This window comes from Schistocerca piceifrons, chromosome 6, assembly GCF_021461385.2.
Source record: "Schistocerca piceifrons isolate TAMUIC-IGC-003096 chromosome 6, iqSchPice1.1, whole genome shotgun sequence".
Classification (NCBI taxonomy): Eukaryota; Metazoa; Arthropoda; class Insecta; order Orthoptera; family Acrididae; genus Schistocerca; species Schistocerca piceifrons.
In genome coordinates this window covers 142901725-142921870 of record NC_060143.1, presented here as the reverse complement: position 1 = coordinate 142921870, position 20146 = coordinate 142901725, and the positions used below count along the sequence as shown (strand labels likewise).

Genomic DNA, 20146 nt, shown 5'->3' with positions numbered 1-20146 from the left:
GGCTGTACTGAGCTGAGGTAAGTACTGGCCAGCCCCTGTATCTCTTTGTTAGTACTTGTTTCAAATCCCTGTCTCTATGCTGACACTATCAATAAAGTCCGGTCTGTCTGAAGTGACAAGGTCCAAGATACTTCCTTTATGTGTGGGCTGCCAAAGTAGCTGCTCAAGACAGTTTTCGGAAAACATGTTCAAAAGTATTTCTCAAGACTCTCTGTTGTACTCCCTGCAAGGAATCCAAGACTGTCCCAGTTTATACCCAGCAGGTTAAGGTCATCACCAACTAGTACTGCATGATCTGGTTATTTATGCACAACTGATCAAAGACTTTCTTTGAATGAGCCTAGAACTGTCACAGCGGAGTTGGGTGGATAGTAAAAACATCCAACAATTAACTTGGTTTCATCTAGACCTGTTATGCATGACCAGATACCTTCACTATCACATTCAATTTCACCCTCAGTGGAGACAATATTCTTGTCAACTGCAGTGAATATTACCCCTCATACGGCATATAATATGTCTTTCTGATAAACATCCAAGGCTCACTAAATACCTCGGAACTTTTAACTTTGGGATTTAGCCAGCTCTCAGTCCCAAGAATAATTTAAGTTTGAGAACATTCCTGGTGGGCAGTAAATTCAGGAACTCTGTTACTAATACTTCGACAATTTACTGATACACTGTCTGATTTCCCTATATGCACATTGACTGTCAAGTGTTCATGAGAGTACCTCAAACTACCGGCCTAGCCTAAAAAATTGCCATGTGCACTCCACAAATTCTCTGCTACCTGAATAACTGCTTCCTTTGTGTAGTGCACCGCTGACCTATCAAAAGAGTCCTACAAATCCCCAACCATTAATGCAGGTCCAGAATTCTGCAGCCAAGACTGTAACAGACGATGAAGCCTATGGTTGAGACCCTCCACTTGTCTCCAAACCAAAGATCAACTCTGGGAACGATGCTGCAAATTGTAAGCTCTGCTTATATCCTGTGTACGAGGCCAGCAGTCTTCACCACATCTGCCAGCAACCTCTAAAAACTGAGGATGGCCCCAGAACCCATGCGACAGGCATCATTGGTGCCAACGTGAACCACAACTTGCAGATGAATGCATCCTGTACACTTGAAAGCCACAGGCAAGGCCACCTCCACATCTTGAATGAGGCCCCCCAGCAGACTTATCGAGTGCGCATTGGCTATCTTTCCAGCCCTGAACGCTAGCTTCCTAAAGGACTCTATAATGTGCCCAACATTGGCGCTCCCTATAATTAGCAGACACCTGCCCCAAGTTCCTGCTCAGAGCCTGATGAAGGAACGGCAACCTGCTCACTCTCTGGGCAAATAGACAAGGTGATAAGGACAGCTTCCACATTGGCCCTCCATCTCAAACGATGCAAACATGTTATGCTCATGAACCAACCACATGCTTAACAGTCTGTTGGTCTACCTTTGGAACACGAGCTTACTTTCTCCTCAAACCACTGTTGCATAGATTAAACTGCTATATCCACACATGGTTCACACCAAGACCACTGCAGGTGTGAAACATGTATGTTGTGGGCACAGCTATTTAATATTTGAGTGCAACCATAACCATGCTGCGGTATATGTCATTTATTCTTTCGCTCCATACGTTGTTTGCTATATATTGCAAATATTTGGAGGTTCGCACTAGACTTGTTTTGACTGTTATGATTAGCTCATGGTGGCAGTGGCTTTCCTCACACTTATTTGAAGTATGAGTTTCCACCACTTTCTTCAAAAGTATGAGATTTAAACTTAGTGGCAGCTCCACTGCAATCTAAGTGTGTCATACAATACAAATGAAGTTTGACAAGGACTTACTCCATGTGCAAATATGAATAAACAATTTTTCATCTACATCCACATCCATACTCCACAGACCACTCTGAAGTGCCTGGCAGAGATTACTTTCCCATTGTAACAGTTATTAGGGCTGCTTCCTGTTCCATTCACAAGTGGAGCGCAGGAAGAATGAGTGCTTGAACACTTTTGTACATGCTATAATTAGTCTAATCTTGTCTTCATCATCCCTATAGGAGTAATATGTAGGAGGCTGTAGTATATTTCTAGATTAATCACTTCATCAGTTCTTGAAACTTTATAAGTAGGCTTTCATGGGATAGTTTGTGTCTGGTTTAGTGTTTTCAACATCTCTGTTGCCCACTCCAATGGGTCAAACAAATCTGTGATCATTCATGCAACTCGCCCTTTTATATTGTCAGTATCCCCTGTTAGTCCTATTTGGTACAGGTCCCACACACTTGACCAATATTCTAGGACATATCTTAAAGTATTTTGTAAGCAATCTCCTTAGAAACTGATTGCATTTCCTCACAGAAAAGTTGGTAAGAGGCAATCCCTGATTGTTGAAGTGATCTTAGTGTAGCTATTTTGCACACCTATCTCAACCAATTAGGTAACACAATTTTGTAGACATCTCTGTGGCAATGCCTATGTGTTGTCATAGCTCTATAGATGACTATTGTTTCGGTGAGCAACCATTTGCACTTCACAGAGTTCGAAGCTGGCATCAGTGCTGCCAGCTGCCACGGATCAGCTCTCACCAACTGTACTATTCTACTAAGTCTGCCACACACTTTAGCTATGACCGAATGCAGGTGATCATTCCATTTCATATCCCAACAAATTGTTACATACTGGTAGTTATACAGGGTGTATACGACCCGGGACAACCGGGAGATCCGGGAAAACCCCGAGAATTTTTTCAACCGGGAAAAACCCGGGATAATTTTAGAATTCTGGGAATTTTTCATTGTTTTAGTTTTCAGTTAAATTTTTGTAATTTTGACTGGTAAGAACCGACACTCTAACAAAGGATATTACTGTATCCCACCACTGCAGAATAATACTTCAACAATAAAACATAAACGAGAGAAAAACACGAAAATAACTTAAGTTGCAAAGGAAATGCGCAATATACAACAACGACACACAGTGCTCATGCAAGCGTCCGCCAATTGAAAATGTGTCAAAGCCTTTAGGAAGACTAAGCAGTGCTTCATAACAATAAATTGCCTCCAATGAGCGTGAACTCGCAACTGTTTACATTTGATTTGTTTTAGCAGTTACGCGCGGGCTCATGCGCGTGCGCAGTTGAGTCACGTTTGAGTAGTAGATTCTCCCGCTTCTGGCTACAGGAATGTGGCTGTTGGCTGTGTAAGCAGTCGCAGCAAGCAGCTAGATATGCTACCGGGAAAAGGGGGTGCCAAATTCATATTCTTGAGGAAAAAAAACTTGTTTCACAAAGCGCCTAGCATCCAGCGCACGTTTGTCTAGCGATTATTCATATGATATTGAAACGCTTGCCTGTTGGTTTTTGAACATTTTTGAACACATTTTAAGTTGATTTCTGGATGAATCATAGTGTATGTGATGTCTCTGTCAGGAGAATCCTCGTCGCATCTAGAAATAAACTTTCAGCAGACAAAAGGGGACGGGGCTATACGAGCTGAGGGACTAAAGCCGAACGGATGAATGCCAATTGCTGTCTGATTATGTGGTTGATTGGGTTTGCGAATGATCAGCATTGTTATAATTACTAGCGAAATCCATAGATTCAGACTACCAGAATGGAAATAAACGACTGACAGGAATAACAGGCGAGAAAGATTACGTATTTCTTCTCGGTGTATCCAATAAAATGAAATTATGACAGAAAAATTTTGGCCAGATCGCTACACTAGTAAGGACCAGTAATACAGTCCCCGGCTAGCAGCCGGGTAAGTTCTATTCTGGAAGTAACACGGAAAACGTGTTGTTCGAACACGTAATAACGCCTAACCGGAAAATAATCACGGGATAACTAAACCTGTGATTCTGGCAGGGTTAGTGAAGTTAATCCAGCGAACAAATTTTGACAGTGGCAGCAAGAGCTACAGAATTGATGATAACAAGATTGTTTGTCAGAATGAGAAAGGAGAAGAAACGGGGACAGCACACAAATTATGGAAGCATAAGACGATTCCAAAATTTATATAAAAATTTTGTAAAACTACTTTTCGATCTCATGCTTGAGAAGCTGGTGTTTATGAATGGAATGTGAAACTATTTCCTAACATAAAGCTTTTTGCTTGTAGTCGGCCTAATACGCATATTATATTGGAACTTCGTCGATTGTATTTTGTCGTGTTATAAAAATGGCATGTTCCCTTTTTAAAAGCAGTTGATTTATCCACTACTGGCTTGCTAGGCCTATCGCAGCTTCACCAGAGCCCCGTTAGCCGTCACGTTTCAGGGTTCCCATAGGCACGCAATGGAAATAAATGAAAGGTGCAGAAAAGCAGGGCAGTTCTACAAATGCATTAGGGGGCTTATTTGGAGCAAGGAGGTGCCACAGAAATCCAAGGGAATTATATACCGAACCTACTTTGTCCCCATATTGACATACGGAAGTGAGACATGGGTAATGCACAAAAGCGACAAAAGTAGAATACAGGCTAGTGAAATGAAGTTCCAGAGGAGCAGGTTGGGTGTAACAAGACGAGACAGATTGCGAAATTTGTATGTGAGGGAAAGACTAAAGGAGGAACCAGTACAGGACAGGATAGAAAAATCAAGACTGCAGTGGTATGGACACATGAAGAGAATGGATGAGGGAAGAATTCCAAAGAGGATGTTTGATCTGCAACTGGAGGGGAAGAGGCCCAGAGGAAGACCAAGAGACAGATGGGTGAAGGGAGTGAAGAAATGTGTGATGAGAAGAGGAGAGAACTGGACGAAGGTGGAAGAGGGGGAATGGTGGAAAGACAGAACACGATGGAGAGGCTTGTGTTCCCGACAGACCCAGCCAGTGGCTGGAAACTGTCCAAGATGATGATGATGATAAAAATGGCCATTTGTGCCAAAACAGTCTCGTTTATTTGTTGTGTTACAAAATTGCTGCTATATTAGAAAGGCCTATTTTGTTTTATCTAGCAGACAGTGACAAAATAGACGTAATCAGATCAAGAAACCACACCAGTCTTGGGTATTATTTGTATTAACAGCTTTTTCAGTATTAGATAACGTCATTTCGATTTTTCATGCAGCAAAACGTTTGACGAACTTTGATGAGGTAATAGATTCTTTCGCAGAAAGGAAAGCACGCAATATAAAGTGTGGCGGCAGCACCGTCCAACGCACGAAGGGCTGAACTAAGGCACTGCAGACACAAGTAGGGGCAGCTGTACCGTTACGCGGAATTTCGGCAACGGTGCGTCGCACACCGGACCGCATGGGAACAAAGCAGGCGGCCAGTGCGAGCTAGTCGACGCGACGCGACACACGTCTCCCCAGTTCTTCCGCCGCAGACCACGTGCATCGAGTCAACGTGACTCCGCCGTAAATGCGTACACGCGGTCGTAAACGCAGTCGCCGTTAAATTGTCTTTCGCTTCTTCGCGGACGTTACGGCGCCTCCGGTCGCGCCAAGAGCAGAACATTCAGTGACGCGGCCTTTTGTCTCGCTTGGTCCACGCGGTCGGGCCACGGCTCGTCACTGGAGTGTACACCCTCTGGGATCGGTAACCGAGCCGTGCCGCCAGTGCAACGCGCCTGTATAAACGGACGTTAGCGAAGTATATTATTTGTCATTTATTGTAACGGTAGGAAAAATAAATGTGTCCTGTCCAGAAACCGCTTTAGTCGTTTATTGCCACAAAGCCTCTCCCTTGAGCATAGTGCGTGGGCGCGGTGATAAAGCCGGTTCACTGCGACCGTAAGCGGGGAAACCACACGTTCCCGCTTCACTGGTGACCCCGACGTGATCTGAGGCTAAAAAAACACGTGGTAGCGAACGTTCGTCGGTACAAGAGACGTGGAACCGCGAGTAGGCTTGCGCGTATACGCCCGCGCCGAACAGTGCTCCGTAGTAAAATTTTTTTTAAACTAACTTTTTTTTATATTGTTTTTGTGCGCGTATGTTTTGATCGCGGACTGCTTAGTGTTATTTTTTTTTTTCGTGTGTTTCCCTTGTCGTGTTCTTTTCACTGTGTACTTTCCTCTTGTATGAGGATTCGACTCTGAACTAAGATGGCAACACTAGAAGAGTTGCAAAAGACCGTCGAAGAACTGTTCGCACACAACACGAGGCTAGAGAGTGAGCTACAGGCACGGACTATACGCGCGGACGCCACGCAGCCACAGACAGCTCAGGACAATGTTGGCGCGCAAATCCCCGCCACACCGACGCCTCCTACGACCGCCGGAACGCCGGCAAGTGCTGGACGGGCATTGATCAGGCTGCCTCCCTTTTGGCCGCGACCCTGTGATGTGGTTCAGCCAGGTTGAGGCGGTATTTATGAGCAACCACGTGACCTGCAACCTGGCGAAATTTGGGCACGTAGTGAGCCAGCTGGACCAGAACTATGCGGCCGAAGTGCGGGACATAATCACCGCCCCGCCGACGCAGTCAAGCTACAAACGGCTCAAGGAAGAGCTGATCCGGCGGATTTCGTCGTCAGAGGAACAGCGAGTGCACCAACTGCTGCGGCAAGAGGAATGCAGCGATCGGAGGCCCTCGCAGTTCCTGCGCCACTTGCGGAGCCTTGTGCAGTCCGATATGGTGCCAGATTCGCTGTTACGCACTATCTGGGTGCACAGCCTCCCAGCTCAGGTGCAGGCAGTGATAGCCGCACAGATGGAGATGCAGCTGGACGCTGTCGCTAACTTGGCCGACAGGGTGCATGACGCGCTGACAACGGCGCCTAGCACCGCGGCTGCGGCAGCTTACGACTCCGTCCCCCCACCTCCGTGGCGGCAAGCGCCTCCCGCACCCTCATCGGATGCCGACCTGCACCAGCTAGTGCAAAACTTGACCGCACAGGTGGCAGCTCTCTCGACGCAAGTTGACCAGTTGGCGCGCTCGCAGCAAGAGGGCAGCACGCGCCACAGCGGCAGCAGACCGGGCGACAGGCGGCGAGGCTCGTGCAGCCGGCAACGCAGCAACAGCCGCTCCAACGGTACCCCGCCGACGCCACAGCACGCACAAAGCGGGTACTGCTGGTACCACGCCCGCTTTGGCAACGAAGCAACCAGGTGCCGCGCTCCTTGCTCGCACCCAAACGCCAGCTGCGACCGGACCTAGGCGCACCCGGCTGCAATATGATATCGAAGCGTCTGTTTGTTGCGGAACGGAGGGTAGCCGTGAGGTACCTCGTCGACATGGGTTCGGACCTCTTGATATTCCCCCGTTCTATGTTACGAGACTGCAGGCGGGCCGAGGCACTCTGCACACCGGTCGCCCCCACCACAGCCACCAGCAGACTACGTCACGTGTGCCGGCCGCCGCGTCCGATTCAAACGGCCGTGCAGCATCGCCAGCGCGCCACGACACCCAAACCGGCAATCACGCACCCGAGCCGCCGAACGCCATCAGAATTCGGTGCCCACGAGCCGCCGTCCGCTGTAGAGACCCAGCCTCCAGCTGTAAGTGCCTTCGGCCGGTAACTCCAGTCGAGCCCCGGACACCGTCTCCTGCATTCGTCACAGCTCCTGGACCTGCGTTCGTGTCGTTTGCCTCCGCCGCGTTGGGCGTTGAGGCCGGATCGGCATCCTCGCCAGCTTACCGCATTTGCTTCGCCGTTGAGCTCCGGACATCGCGCTCCACACCGCCCGGCTTGTCCGTAGCAGCTCACAGACCCGCGTTCAAGTTCCGATGGTACCGCACTCGTGCAAGCGCCTTCGAGACGTCACCACCAATGACCTGCAACGCGCGCCTTCACGTGCATCGCTACGGACAGTCGCAGCCAGTGCCTGCTGCCGCTGTCACTAGCCGCCAGCGCAAGGACACGCCCACCGCACGCTCGCCGGTCCGGCGCGCTGACGTCACAGGCCGCTGCCCTTCCGACGCCGACCGACTCCCACCAAAGCTGCCGCACTGCCATCATGCAGCGCGCGAACTTTAAACACACGCGCGCCACCAAACGATCGCCGCGTTTTTGCAGCTACGGAGCTCCGCTCTCCAAGGGGGGATCTGTGTGGCGGCAGCACCGTCCAACGCACGAAGGGCTGAACTACGGCACTGCAGACACAAGTAGGGGCAGCTGTACCGTTACGCAGAATTTCGGCAACGGTGTGTCGCACACCGGACCGCACGGGAACAAAGCAGGCGGCCAGTGCGAGCTAGTCAACGCGACGCGACACACGTCTCCCCAGTTCTTCCGCCGCGGACCACGTGCGTCGAGTCAACGTGACTCCGCCGTAAATGCGTACGCGCGGTCATAAACACAGTCGCCGTTAAATTGTCTTTCGCTTCTTCGCGGACGTTACGGCGCCTCCGGTCGCGCCAAGAGCAGAACATTCAGTGACGTGGCCTTTTGTCTCGCTCGGTCCACGCGGTCGCGCCACGGCTCGTCACTGGAGTGTACACCCTCCAGGTTCGGTGACCGAGCCGTGCCGCCAGTGCAACGCACCTGTATAGACGGACGTTAGCGAAGTATATTATTTGTCATTTATTGTAATGGTAGGAAAAATAAATGTGTCCTGTCCAGAAACCGCTTTAGTCGTTTATTGCCACAAAGCCTCTCCCTTGAGCATAGTGCGTGGGCGCGGCGATAAAGTCGGTTCACTGCACGTGAGCGACCGTAAGCGGGGAAACCACACGTTCCCGCTTCAAAAGCAGTTGCAAGCTTAGAGAGAAAAGATGCTAGGAGCTAAAGTTTGAAGAAATGTGTAATTTCTTGCTTATCTCTTGTCAGTATTGGTTTTATATATCCTATATTTAATTTTGTCACACAAAACAGCAAGTTATTAACTAATAGGCAATAAAGATTTCAGATTTCCTGAAGAGTTCTTGTTCTCCCAGAAAAATGCTTTATGAAGAGGCGTGGCACTGCACTTTGGCATATTTATGACCAAATAATATATCTTACATTTCCTCGAATACATATGTTTTATGTTTCAGACTTTTAAGAAAGATGTGCGCTACAAGATGAACATATTTTGAAAATTCGATTTTTTTTTTTTTTTTTTTTTTTTTTTTTTTTTTTTTTTTTTTTTTTCCCCTCGCAAATGTCATAGATCCGGGGCTGATGCGCAGAGCAGTCTGAGTTATAGTGGGTAGTCTCCACGTGACGCGTGTTTACATTTAGTGATTTTGCTGTTTCCCCTTGTTTACTCTCACCTCAAATGAAAACAAAACGGACATTTGTGACCGAGAGCTATCAAGTGAATTAAAACACATTCACATAATTACGGTAGGCTAAAATATGTCATTAGTTTCAGATTTTACTTTATTTCCCCTTTCTGACAGTCAAGCATTAATCGCCTTGCGGAACAATGAAGTTATTTTTGTCTGTTTGCTAAAGAAATTTGGCTTTTGTTAACCTTTTCCGCAGAGGCAGTCAATGTATTTGAAACGAAATGTTGAATTCCACAGTACTGGCTAGTTTCAACTGTTCGCTGCATTTCAAGTGCACGTTTTCATTTTCTAGCACGTATGGCATTATGCCATAATAAAGAACCAGGCATGATATAAGACAGTACTGGTGCTCCAAGAAAATTTACATCCCAGAAACCACACTGAAAAGCTTAACATCAGGTCGAGGTCTACTTCATTGGAATCTGTACATACGAATGTGCCTAGTAAGTATGCACTTTAAATGTGCACATTTTAATATGGTTCACGAAATTCCGATGCTCTTGCAGTATCCTCTGATATCTTGTTTCTTTTATGACATAATGTATGATCTTTCAATGTTTTACACGTACGACATACGCGTTCCTACGTCACGATAGCTACCCAAGTGCGGTGTCGCCTGTTACCTGCGCTCTCTGGTAACTGCTGAAACGAACCCATTTCTAACAGGTCACGGGAAAATATTGCAAATAGTGGTTTGAAAAGCATTACTTTCAAAGTAAATATCCTTTTACGTAAGTTGAACTATGTGCAAGAATGTACCATGAATTTATTAAATCACAGAGCATTTGACTCTCATTTAAAAATCAACTCTTTTATGAGGAGCCATTTAGAAGAATTTCGAACCCTGGAGATCAGACATTTATGTCCTTATTAAAAATTTTACTCGCAGATTTGTGTGATATATCTTAAAGTGTAACATGTGCACGAAAGATCAACAGTATATGCGAAAGCTTCTCTTGCAGCTTGAGACCAATATTATATGTGAAAGCTTTGCTTTTCTTGTAGCAACACTATATATGTTAATTTAAACTATTAACTTTTCCTGTTTGTGTGTTCATGCTACTTAACGGCGATGTTGCTGTTGGCTGACTACATCACGTGTCCTATGCTCTGAACTTTTATACATAATTGCCAATCTTTGCACCCCATTGAAATCTTATCAAGATTTGACTGAATATTTCTGCAGCTTCATTATACATAACTGCATCATTTGCCTTAAGTCTGAGGTAGGTTAGTTTTATATTATGCAGAGATCACTAACGTACAACATGAACAGCAAAAATTCTAACGCACTTCCCAGGGACTCATCTGAAGTTACTTCTGTATCTGTTGATGACTCTCCATACAAGTTAACATACAGTGTCCTCCCTACTAAGAATTCCTCAATCAAGCCACAAATTTTGCTTGGTACCCCTAAAATCATATTTTCCCCATAATAAGCATAGATGCATTCAGGTTAAATGCTTTTCAGCAGCAAGAAATTCTGCAGCTACCTTAATACTTTAAGCTACAGCTTTCAAGATGTGAAGAAGTGTGAACTGAGTTTCACATGATGTTTTCAGAGCCTGTGCTGGTTGATATGGTGGAGGTCACTGCTTGTGACGCCTGCTCTACTCCGCATCAGGAGAGTAAGGACCACACTTCTGGTCATTGCAAGTATCAGGTCATGAGAATAGCTGCCAAGCAACGCCACTTCAAGAGAGAGTGCCACACGCAGTAAGCAGTGGGATTTTAATATTCACAGAAGCAAGCACTACTTTGCTCAGCACTAACAGTTACTCAACTCAAAAGAAATCTGCAAAAGGCTGGTATGTATGTAACAGAACAGTAGTTTGTAATAAGCACTCCACAACACTGATAGGTGCCTAAGGCCTTGTGCACATAGTTCACCACAATTCCCAATCAGTGCAAGCAGCGACAATAACATGCTGTTCTGCTCCATTGTTTCCTTCAGCCCCATGCTGTACATGTAAACAAAACCTGGAAATGTGACTCAAATTATGCCCTGAGTGTTGCAGCAAGCACTTACACTGCATTGCACAGGAGTCTGCTAGGTTTGTGATAAGAGAGAACCTCTGGCTCACGTGTGTCTCAGTCATCTAACATCACCACCAAAATACAACACTCCACTGCATAAGATCATGTCATTGTCCACAGCATCCACTGAAACTTCTGGCAAGCTGGTGATTACACTTAAAATCAGCTCCTATAAAGTGGAGTTTCAAGTTGGAACTGGCACAACAGTGTCACTCATCAATTTGAACTTGTATTGGCATCTATGCATGCCACTACTATAAGTCAAATAACTTATAATAATCACTCAGTACCTCTCAAAGGCCAGAGCAGTGCAACAGATAAGTATGTGAATGTATATAGATCATTTATTGGTAGTAGCTTTGCCAGTATCGACCAACCTTTCTGGGCTAGATGCATTTTCACTGGTCAGATTCCAGATCAATGTGCAATTTAATTTAGTTTCTAAGTACATTCCCAGATATATTATGCCAAAACTGTGGGCATTTATTTGATCCTTTGCTGGGCTGTGAAAAAGAATATTTTGCTCATGTATCAGTAGAATCTTCGTCCCAGCCACATTTGCCAGTAAATTTTACAATGCAGAAGGTTTTAAAAATGGAATTCAATGGACTGCTGGTCATGAATGTCATCACTCCCATCGCATAAAGTCAACAGGCTTCACCCAAGGTAATCATTAAACCGAATGAGACTACTGATTTGTGGTGACATCAAAGCCAAGTAAATGCACAGTCTAATATAGATCGATGTGCAATTCTGCATCCCAAAGACTTGATAGCCAAGTTAGACATCAGGGCCACTACCTCAAAAAATTGATTTGATGGGCTCAAATTTGACTGCCAGTAGATCTGGAACCACAACAGATACTTTGCAATGAATAAGTTCAATAGATAACCACTTGAAGTCACAAATGCTCCCACTATTTTCCAAAAGTATTAAGAGCAGTTCATACAAAAGATACCACAGTGTGCCAGCTGTTTGGTTGGCATTATCATTATGGGCTACGTGAGCAACACTTGCAGATTCTACAATCACTTGTACATTGACTTTAATCCAATGCTCTCCACTGTTGACTCAAAAAATGCAGTTTTTTTTCAACCTCAGATTAAATATATGGGACATGTATTAAACAAATTGGGGTTAGTACTGACAGCAGAGCTTATCGATGCCATAGACAAATTGCCAGTTTCCAAAAATCGGAAAGAACTGAGTTTGTTCTTTGGTAAGGTTACATACTATGGGAAATTTATGCCCAAGTTGGCCCACATCATGTACCCATTGAACCAATTATGAAATAAAGGCATCAAGTTTGTATGGTCCACAACTCGCCAAAAGACCTTTAAGCAGCTGAAACAGCATTTTAAATTCACACCATGGCTAGCGACTTTTACTATAGACAAAACACTTACACTTGTGATAAATGCCTCGGATTATTGGTCTGGTGCAATATTGTCCCCCAAAAATACTGACAGATAGACCAACCAATTGCATATACCTGCCAAACAAGAACCACCACAATTTATGAAATCAATAATTTACACATTTACTTGTATGGCATGAGATTCCATTTGATCACAAACCATAAACCCATGATTTCACTGTTCAGTCCCCAGTCCAAGCTCCCAGAAAAGATGAAACAATAACTGCGGTTGTGGGCACATACATCATCATCCCACTGCTCAGTATATCTTACTTGTTAGATGAATTTCCTTTCGCATCCCATAATGTAACTCACTCTACATGAAATTTGAGTACTGTCATTGACGGCCACTGTCATTGACACAGTACAGAGGGCAAGAGCATGTACCTAAAACAACAGGCCAAATGCCCACAACAACTTTGGCACATCATCCATCCAACCACTGCCTCTCATCATTACTTAGCTTCCCAGCTGGCATAGAATGTCTCCCCCATGCCCACCACCTGCCCCATCTCAATGTGAACTTCACTCTAGCAAGTGTGGTCCACTGCAGTGCCAAACGGAGATCTGTCATGGCAGCCTGTGGGCACCTATGTCATACCGGTGGGTCATTGTCCTCCTCCAATCTCAGTGGATCCCCAGCCCATATCAGTGAAGCAAGCATGGACAAGCTGCCTCCAGGGATGAAATATTCCACTATAATAGACAGCCTGAGCCCCATCATGCTACTGCCCATCACTGATCCCTTGACAGACATGTTGCCCTGACATGGTACAACAAATTTTATTAGTGGGTGCAACATACAGTTTTTACTTTCCTCCAGAAAGAATTGCAAGTGAATATCTTGAAACATTATAAATAAGATACTAAAATGGAAATGAAATAAAGTTATTTTAAATTAGAATGAGAGAAGGGATGAGAAATCAGCTGAAATGTTCCATTTCTGTTTTATTTTGTGTGTAACTGTGTCAGTGCACAGTGCCAAGAGAATATTTTTCCAGTTGATGGGAATGCACTTTATGAACAATATTGTGAAACAAATAGCAAAAATGATTGTCATTAATGCCAACAGAGAGCAGCAGCTGAGCCTATGAAAATTAAGAATTGGAAGTGCAACAGGGCAACCTCCAACTCATGAGACATTTATTGAGAAATGACTTTTTATGAAAAATCAGTAAATATTGTTATTCTAAATGTGTCTCTACTCTTGTTTTGTCTTCAGTCTCTGATAGACATTTAGAAAAGAATACCATGAGTGGACTGCCAAAGGACTCAGTATTATTAAAATATTAAATAATTCTGTGTGTCAACATGACTGAAGTTTAATTTGAAACAGCAACTTCATGTATCTTAGGCCTTTTTTAATAGTAATAATATGATGGTCTATCTTCTGAATTATTAATGAATGTGAGTAAGAACTTCATGGGGCTCAACAGCCTCATTCAAGTTTTTTCACTAGACACCACGATCTCATTTTACATTTCCCTAAATTATCCCAGTAACTCTACCACAAATCAAAACCATTTGTCCTTCCTGGTGAATCTTTACATTATTGAGAGTTGAAGGCTAGGTTAAAGGCAGACTGAAAAATTCTGTGGTGCAACCAGGATTCAATCCTCCTTTCTTTTGCCACTAGACCACCAGACCCAAAAATGTGTAATGATAAATTAATTTTCGTTTTAATACAGCTGCAGCAAATGAACTGAAATTTTATTCAACTTTTTTTTCTTTTTACATGTGGAAGTAATGTTGTAATCTTTATTACCAAGGCAGATGAAATCTAATAGAGTGTCACAAGTATTAATTATGGACAATACAAAAGAATTTGACATGTTCTTTTTCAAGTCACTTTCATGTAACAGTTTTGGCTGTGAGAAATATTTCACGAATTCAGTCACTTTGCACCTTCATGGTCAATGAACATAACAAGTGTATTGGAAAGATCAATTATACTAAGATCATGCTTTTCTTATTGATCGGTTTGTTAGTGCTGGAGATATGCTTAGCAACCGAACTATGACATTCAGCATACATATTACAATGTTGACCCAACAGTCATTTTTCAGAACATCTTTTAGGAGAGCTCTGTTTTCATTGAGGTCACTTGTGCAATTGTAAATATACACATCACACGTGCTAATAGAGACTATGTTGATATGCTTTATATGCCTAGGGATGAGTATCATGAAGTTATGTTAAAACTTGTTCTTTAGCTGTGATGGTCAGGCACCCTAGGCACCAGTTATAATTTTGTTGTATTTCAACAGAGATGTGATACTTCCAGCAGCTCTCCCACCCCTATGTCACCAGCTCAGGTGACATCCCATGCAGTAGGCATTGACAGTAAGAGGGGAGTGATATTATTGCATCCCTGATGGCCAGCAACAGTGATAAGGAAATGAAGTCACTGGCCAGTATAGATTCTACAGCATCACTAAGTATTAATGCCAGGGCCATTGCAGCTGCTGCAAGCATGAACCTTGTGTGATGCGGGTGCAGCTACTTGCTATTCAGGCATGGCCCATGCCATGGCCAAGTTAGTTTGCTGGAGTATATGTCACTTTGTTGTTTGCTTCTCACCTTGTTTGCTATCTTTGGCCCTGGTGTTATTTTGAACTTCACACTGTATCTGTTTGGAATGTTATTTCTAACTCATGATGACTTTGGCTTTTCCCACACTTTGTTCAGACTTTTATGTTCCTCCCACTTTCCTTGAAAGCATGAAATTTGAACTTAGTGTTAACTCTGCTGCACATTAGGGTGTCATAAACAACAAACAGTGTTTGTGTATCTTCAGGGATACAAAAATATCATCCACAAAGTCACTGATAATTTATGCGTACAGCACTTAAAGTGTTCGTCTTCAAGCATCTTATTAACAAGAACAATAGTTTTGATGTAGTGGAATAAACGTCATTTATGCTGTAACATATTTGCCATTTGGTTTGGGGAAACAAACCAACTTAATTATCAGTGCTGTAGTTTGTAATTCTCATAATGCTGCAGTCCATGTTGTAGCTCCTCATGGAGAGGTATTGTAGCAGCAATGGTTGGTAGTTTTAAGCCCCTGCCCCCCTTTCCAATCCAGAATGCCACAATTGAAAAACCTCTGACAGAGGAGGCACTTAGTGGGCACAGTGGACTTCTTAATGCCATTTTGTCAACAAAAGTCTTTAGAGGGTGTTAATTTTTGTCTAATATACTTGTATGTACATTTTGAGCAAATGAAATAACAACTTTTTTTGCCAAACTGCTTGTACTTCTGTAACTTGGTCCATCTAATGCTAGCACTAAGCACGTTCCAATGGCATTCCAAATTCCAGTAGCAAAACCTGTGTTTTTATTACAAGAAATCTATATCCACACCCATACTCTGCAAATCATCACAAAGTCCAAGGATTATGGTTTCTTCTTGTTCCATTCACATATGGATTGCTTCTGTGCACACTGCAATTAGTTTTATTTAGTCTTAATGATCCCTGATGGAATAATGTGTAAGGATTTGTAGAATGTTTATAGATCCCTTACTTAATACTAGTTGTTAGTGCGTTTTAAATAGGTTTTAACAGGGTACATGGCTTCTATTTACAAACATCTGTCAATTCAGGTTTTTCAGCATTTCTGTGACACCATTCCACAAGTTAAACAAGGATTATGGTTTCTTCTTGTTCCATTCACATATGGATTGCTTCTGTGCACACTGCAATTAGTTTTATTTAGTCTTAATGATCCCTGATGGAATAATGTGTAAGGATTTGTAGAATGTTTATAGATCCCTTACTTAATACTAGTTGTTAGTGCGTTTTAAATAGGTTTTAACAGGGTACATGGCTTCTATTTACAAACATGACCATTCATACACCCCTTCTTCGTACACACTCAATATCCCCTGTTAGTGTTATTGACTACGTGCCCCACCCACTTCAGCAACATTATAGAAAGGGATGCACCAGCAGTTAGAAAGCAATCTCCTTTGTACCATGGCTGCATTTCCCCAAAATCAAACCACTGAACTAAATACTGCCACTTGTTTTACGAATAATTAAGCCTATGTGATCATTCCACTTCATATCCACACAAATTTTTACACCTAGGTATTTGTATGAGTTGACCGATTCCAATATTGCCTTGTTGATATTGTAGTTGTTGGATACTGTGCCTTAAATCAAGTTGCCAATTTGTATATCTTAAAGAGCTGGATATATGAGCGGACTTTTTTTTCAGATAATACTTCAATGTAGGTATCTGTGACACTAGCAAAAAGTCAGAAGTTACTATTTATATTGTGTGCCAGGTCATTAATGTGCTACATGAACAGTGCAGACCCTAACAAACCTTCTTGGGGAATATCTGAAGTTATTTCAATATCTGTCAACGACTCTCCATCCATGATAACATGCTGTGGGCACCTACCGAGAAACACCCATTTCAGTCACAGATTGTATTTGATACACCAAGTGATACTATTTTTGTTAATGATCGGTGTCGTGGTACAGGACCAAATGCTTTTTGGAATTCAAGAAATACTGCATCCACCTAACTGATTTTCAGATGTTATGTATGAAGAGCAAGAGTTAAGTCTTGTATGATTGGTGTTTTTGGAATCCATCCTGGTTGAGATGGAAGGGTTTGTTCTGTTTGAAATGCTTCATTATGTTTTAGCACAGAATGCATTCTAAGATTCTACAGCACTGAATGCAGTGGTTCCAGAACTGCGGTGCTCCTCAGAAGGCCAGTGACCACGAGCACCGGATTTTAGCAATTGTGATTGTCTCACCGCAAGTACGCTGTAGTGTGTAGCGTTCTATAGACATTTTATTTGTTCTAGTATGTTTTGGCACATCAAAAGTAGTTTATAAGTTAGAAAGTATGGACGATAAGAATAAGAAAATCGTGTCAGTCACTGGGGGCTATATGCTATGTACTCATATACTCTAACGTGCCAAAGAAATTGGTACAGGCATGTCTATTCAAATACAGAGATATGTAAACAGGCAGAAGCACTGTGGTCAGCAATGCCTATGTAAGACAACAAGTGTCTGGCGCAGTTGTTAGATCGGTTACTGCTGCTGCAATGGCAAGTTATCAAGATTGAAGTGAGTCTGAGCATGGCGTTATAGTCAGTGCACAAGTGATGGGACACAGCATCTCTGAGGTAGTGATAAAGTTGGGATTTTCCCCTATGATGATTTCACAAGTATACCATGAATATCAGGAATGACATAAAGCTTTACGCCTCACCTCAGCCTGTCAAAACTGACATTGGACTGTTGATGACTGGAAACATGTTGCCTGGTCAGACGAGTCTTGTTTCAAATTGTATCAAGCTTATGGATGTGTACGGGTATGGAGATAACCTCATGAATCCATGGACCCTGCATGTCAGCAGGGGACTGTTCAAGCTGGTGGAGGCTCTGTAATAGTGTAGGGCGTGTGCAGTTGGAGTGATATGGGACTCCTCATATGTCTAGATATGACTCAAAACAGGTGACATGTATGTAATCATCCTGTCTAATCACCTGCATCCTTTCATGTCCATTGTGCATTCCGATACACTTGGGCAATTCCAGCAGGACAATGCAACACCCCACATGTCCAGAATCTCTACATAGTGGCTCCAGGAACACTCTTCTGACTTTATACACTTCCGCTGGCCACCAAACTCCCCAGACATGAATGTTATTGAGCATATCTGGGATGCCTTGCAACATGCTGCTCCGAAGAGATCCTCCCCCCCTCTCATACTCTTATGGATTCATGGTGTCAGTTCCCTCCAGCACTACTTCAGACATAAGTCGAGTCCATGCCACGTCGTGTTGTGGCACTTCTGCGTGCTCGCGGGAGCCCTACATGATATTAACCAGGTGTACCAGTTTTTTTTGTCTCTTCATTGTATATTGGATGGTAGTTTTGCAGATTGCGTCTGTTACCATTCTTGTAGATGGTTATGTCTCATAGTTTCTTTCAACCACTGGGCACAGGTTTCTGTAGGAAGTGTCTGTAGTGTATTCTGCTATGGTAACCATTGGGGGGGAGGGGGGGGGGGGGGAGGAGAAGGGTGGTTTCACTTCACACACTGCTCTTTTGACAGCAAAATAAGCCCTATGCTTTTTTTGTACTCATGTGCATTAGTCACAGTTGGAGAGACTGTGTACCAGCGATGTTACCTCTATCATGAACTGTTCAGGTAGATACATATCTATTCAGTGCTTGGTCAACTATTCATCTCAACTTGAGCCACAGTTCCTTCAAGATGCTTTTACCCAAAGCTAAATGTCTCAAGTTTCCACTTTTGATGTGATATTATTGCATCTTAATTTATTTTACTGAACACGTGTATGTTTCTACTTATATTAATTGACCTTTGTACTGTGGTAAATCCATTGTTCTTGTAACAGCCTCAACATGCCAGAATGGAATTTTCACTCTGCAGCTGAGTGTGCACTGATATAAAACTTCTTGGCAGATTAAAACTGTGTGCCGGATCGAGACTCAAACTTGGGACCTTTGCCTTTCACGGGCAAGTGCTCTACTGACTGAGCTACCCAAGCATGACTCACGACCCATCATCAAAGCGTCAATTCTGCCAGACAAGATACTGGCAGAATTGACACTGTGGGGATGGGTCATGAGTCGTGCTTGAGTAGCACAGTCGGTAGAGCACTTGCCCGTGAAAGGCAAAGGTCCTGAATTTGAGTCTCAGTTTGGTAAACAGTTTTAAACTGCCAGGAAGTTTCAGCCTCAACATGGTTGCCCTTATTCAAGCAATTACCTCATATAATAAAACCTTCAATCCAACAGTTTCATAAAAGATCAGCCTCCCTCACAATCAAGATGCTGCTGCTGCTGCTGTTGTTGTTCTCATGTCTGAGGACTGGTTTGCTGCAGATCTTTACATTAGTGTATCTTGTGCACACCTCTTTCTCTCTGTGTATCTACAGCAACCTACATCCATTTGAATTTGCTTACTGTATTCAGTCCATGGTCTTCCTGTACCATTTTTACTCCCTACAACTTCCCTCCCCCCTAGAGTTCCCTCCATTACACAGAAGTATTACCTTGCCTCCCAAAGCTCCTATTTTTTGTAATAAGTTGAATGAATGTAATTACACTTCACAAAATGGACACCACTGATATTCAAGAAATGTTCAAAACAAACCATTAACTTGCACCATGAACACCACATGAAAAATGGTGCACCACATTGATCATAAAAGTTCACACCAACACGCTCAAAGACAAACTCCTTGAGAGTTACAAACTGTGCAGGGTGTTCAGCTAGGTATCCACTCTTCAAGAATGCATATAGAATCTTATTCGTGTAACGGGAGGGGGGGAGGGGGAGGGAGTGATGAGAACTGATGGAATTGTTTGGCATGCAACCAAATGCAAAACAGTCTGTCGTGGAGCTTACCATGGAACCTGCTATCCCTTAAGGTGTAGCTGCAGATAGTGCAATAATACACTGAAGGGCCAAAACAACTGGTACATTGTGTAGGGCCGCCGCAAGCACGCAGAAGTACTGCA

General features: G+C 43.6%; 1 protein-coding gene and 1 long non-coding RNA gene across 2 annotated transcripts in view; one reads left to right on the top strand and one right to left on the bottom strand.

The window, feature by feature from the left end:
* Positions 1 to 20146, bottom strand: part of LOC124802901 — a 69395-nt gene that overhangs the window by 37013 nt on the left and 12236 nt on the right. The window lies entirely within an intron of this gene.
* Positions 1 to 20146, top strand: part of LOC124802900 — a 32824-nt gene that overhangs the window by 5079 nt on the left and 7599 nt on the right. The window contains exon 2 of the mRNA XM_047263964.1: positions 10728 to 10973. The gene's annotated coding sequence lies outside the window, so the exon portion shown is untranslated. The remainder of the gene's footprint in view (positions 1 to 10727; positions 10974 to 20146) is intronic.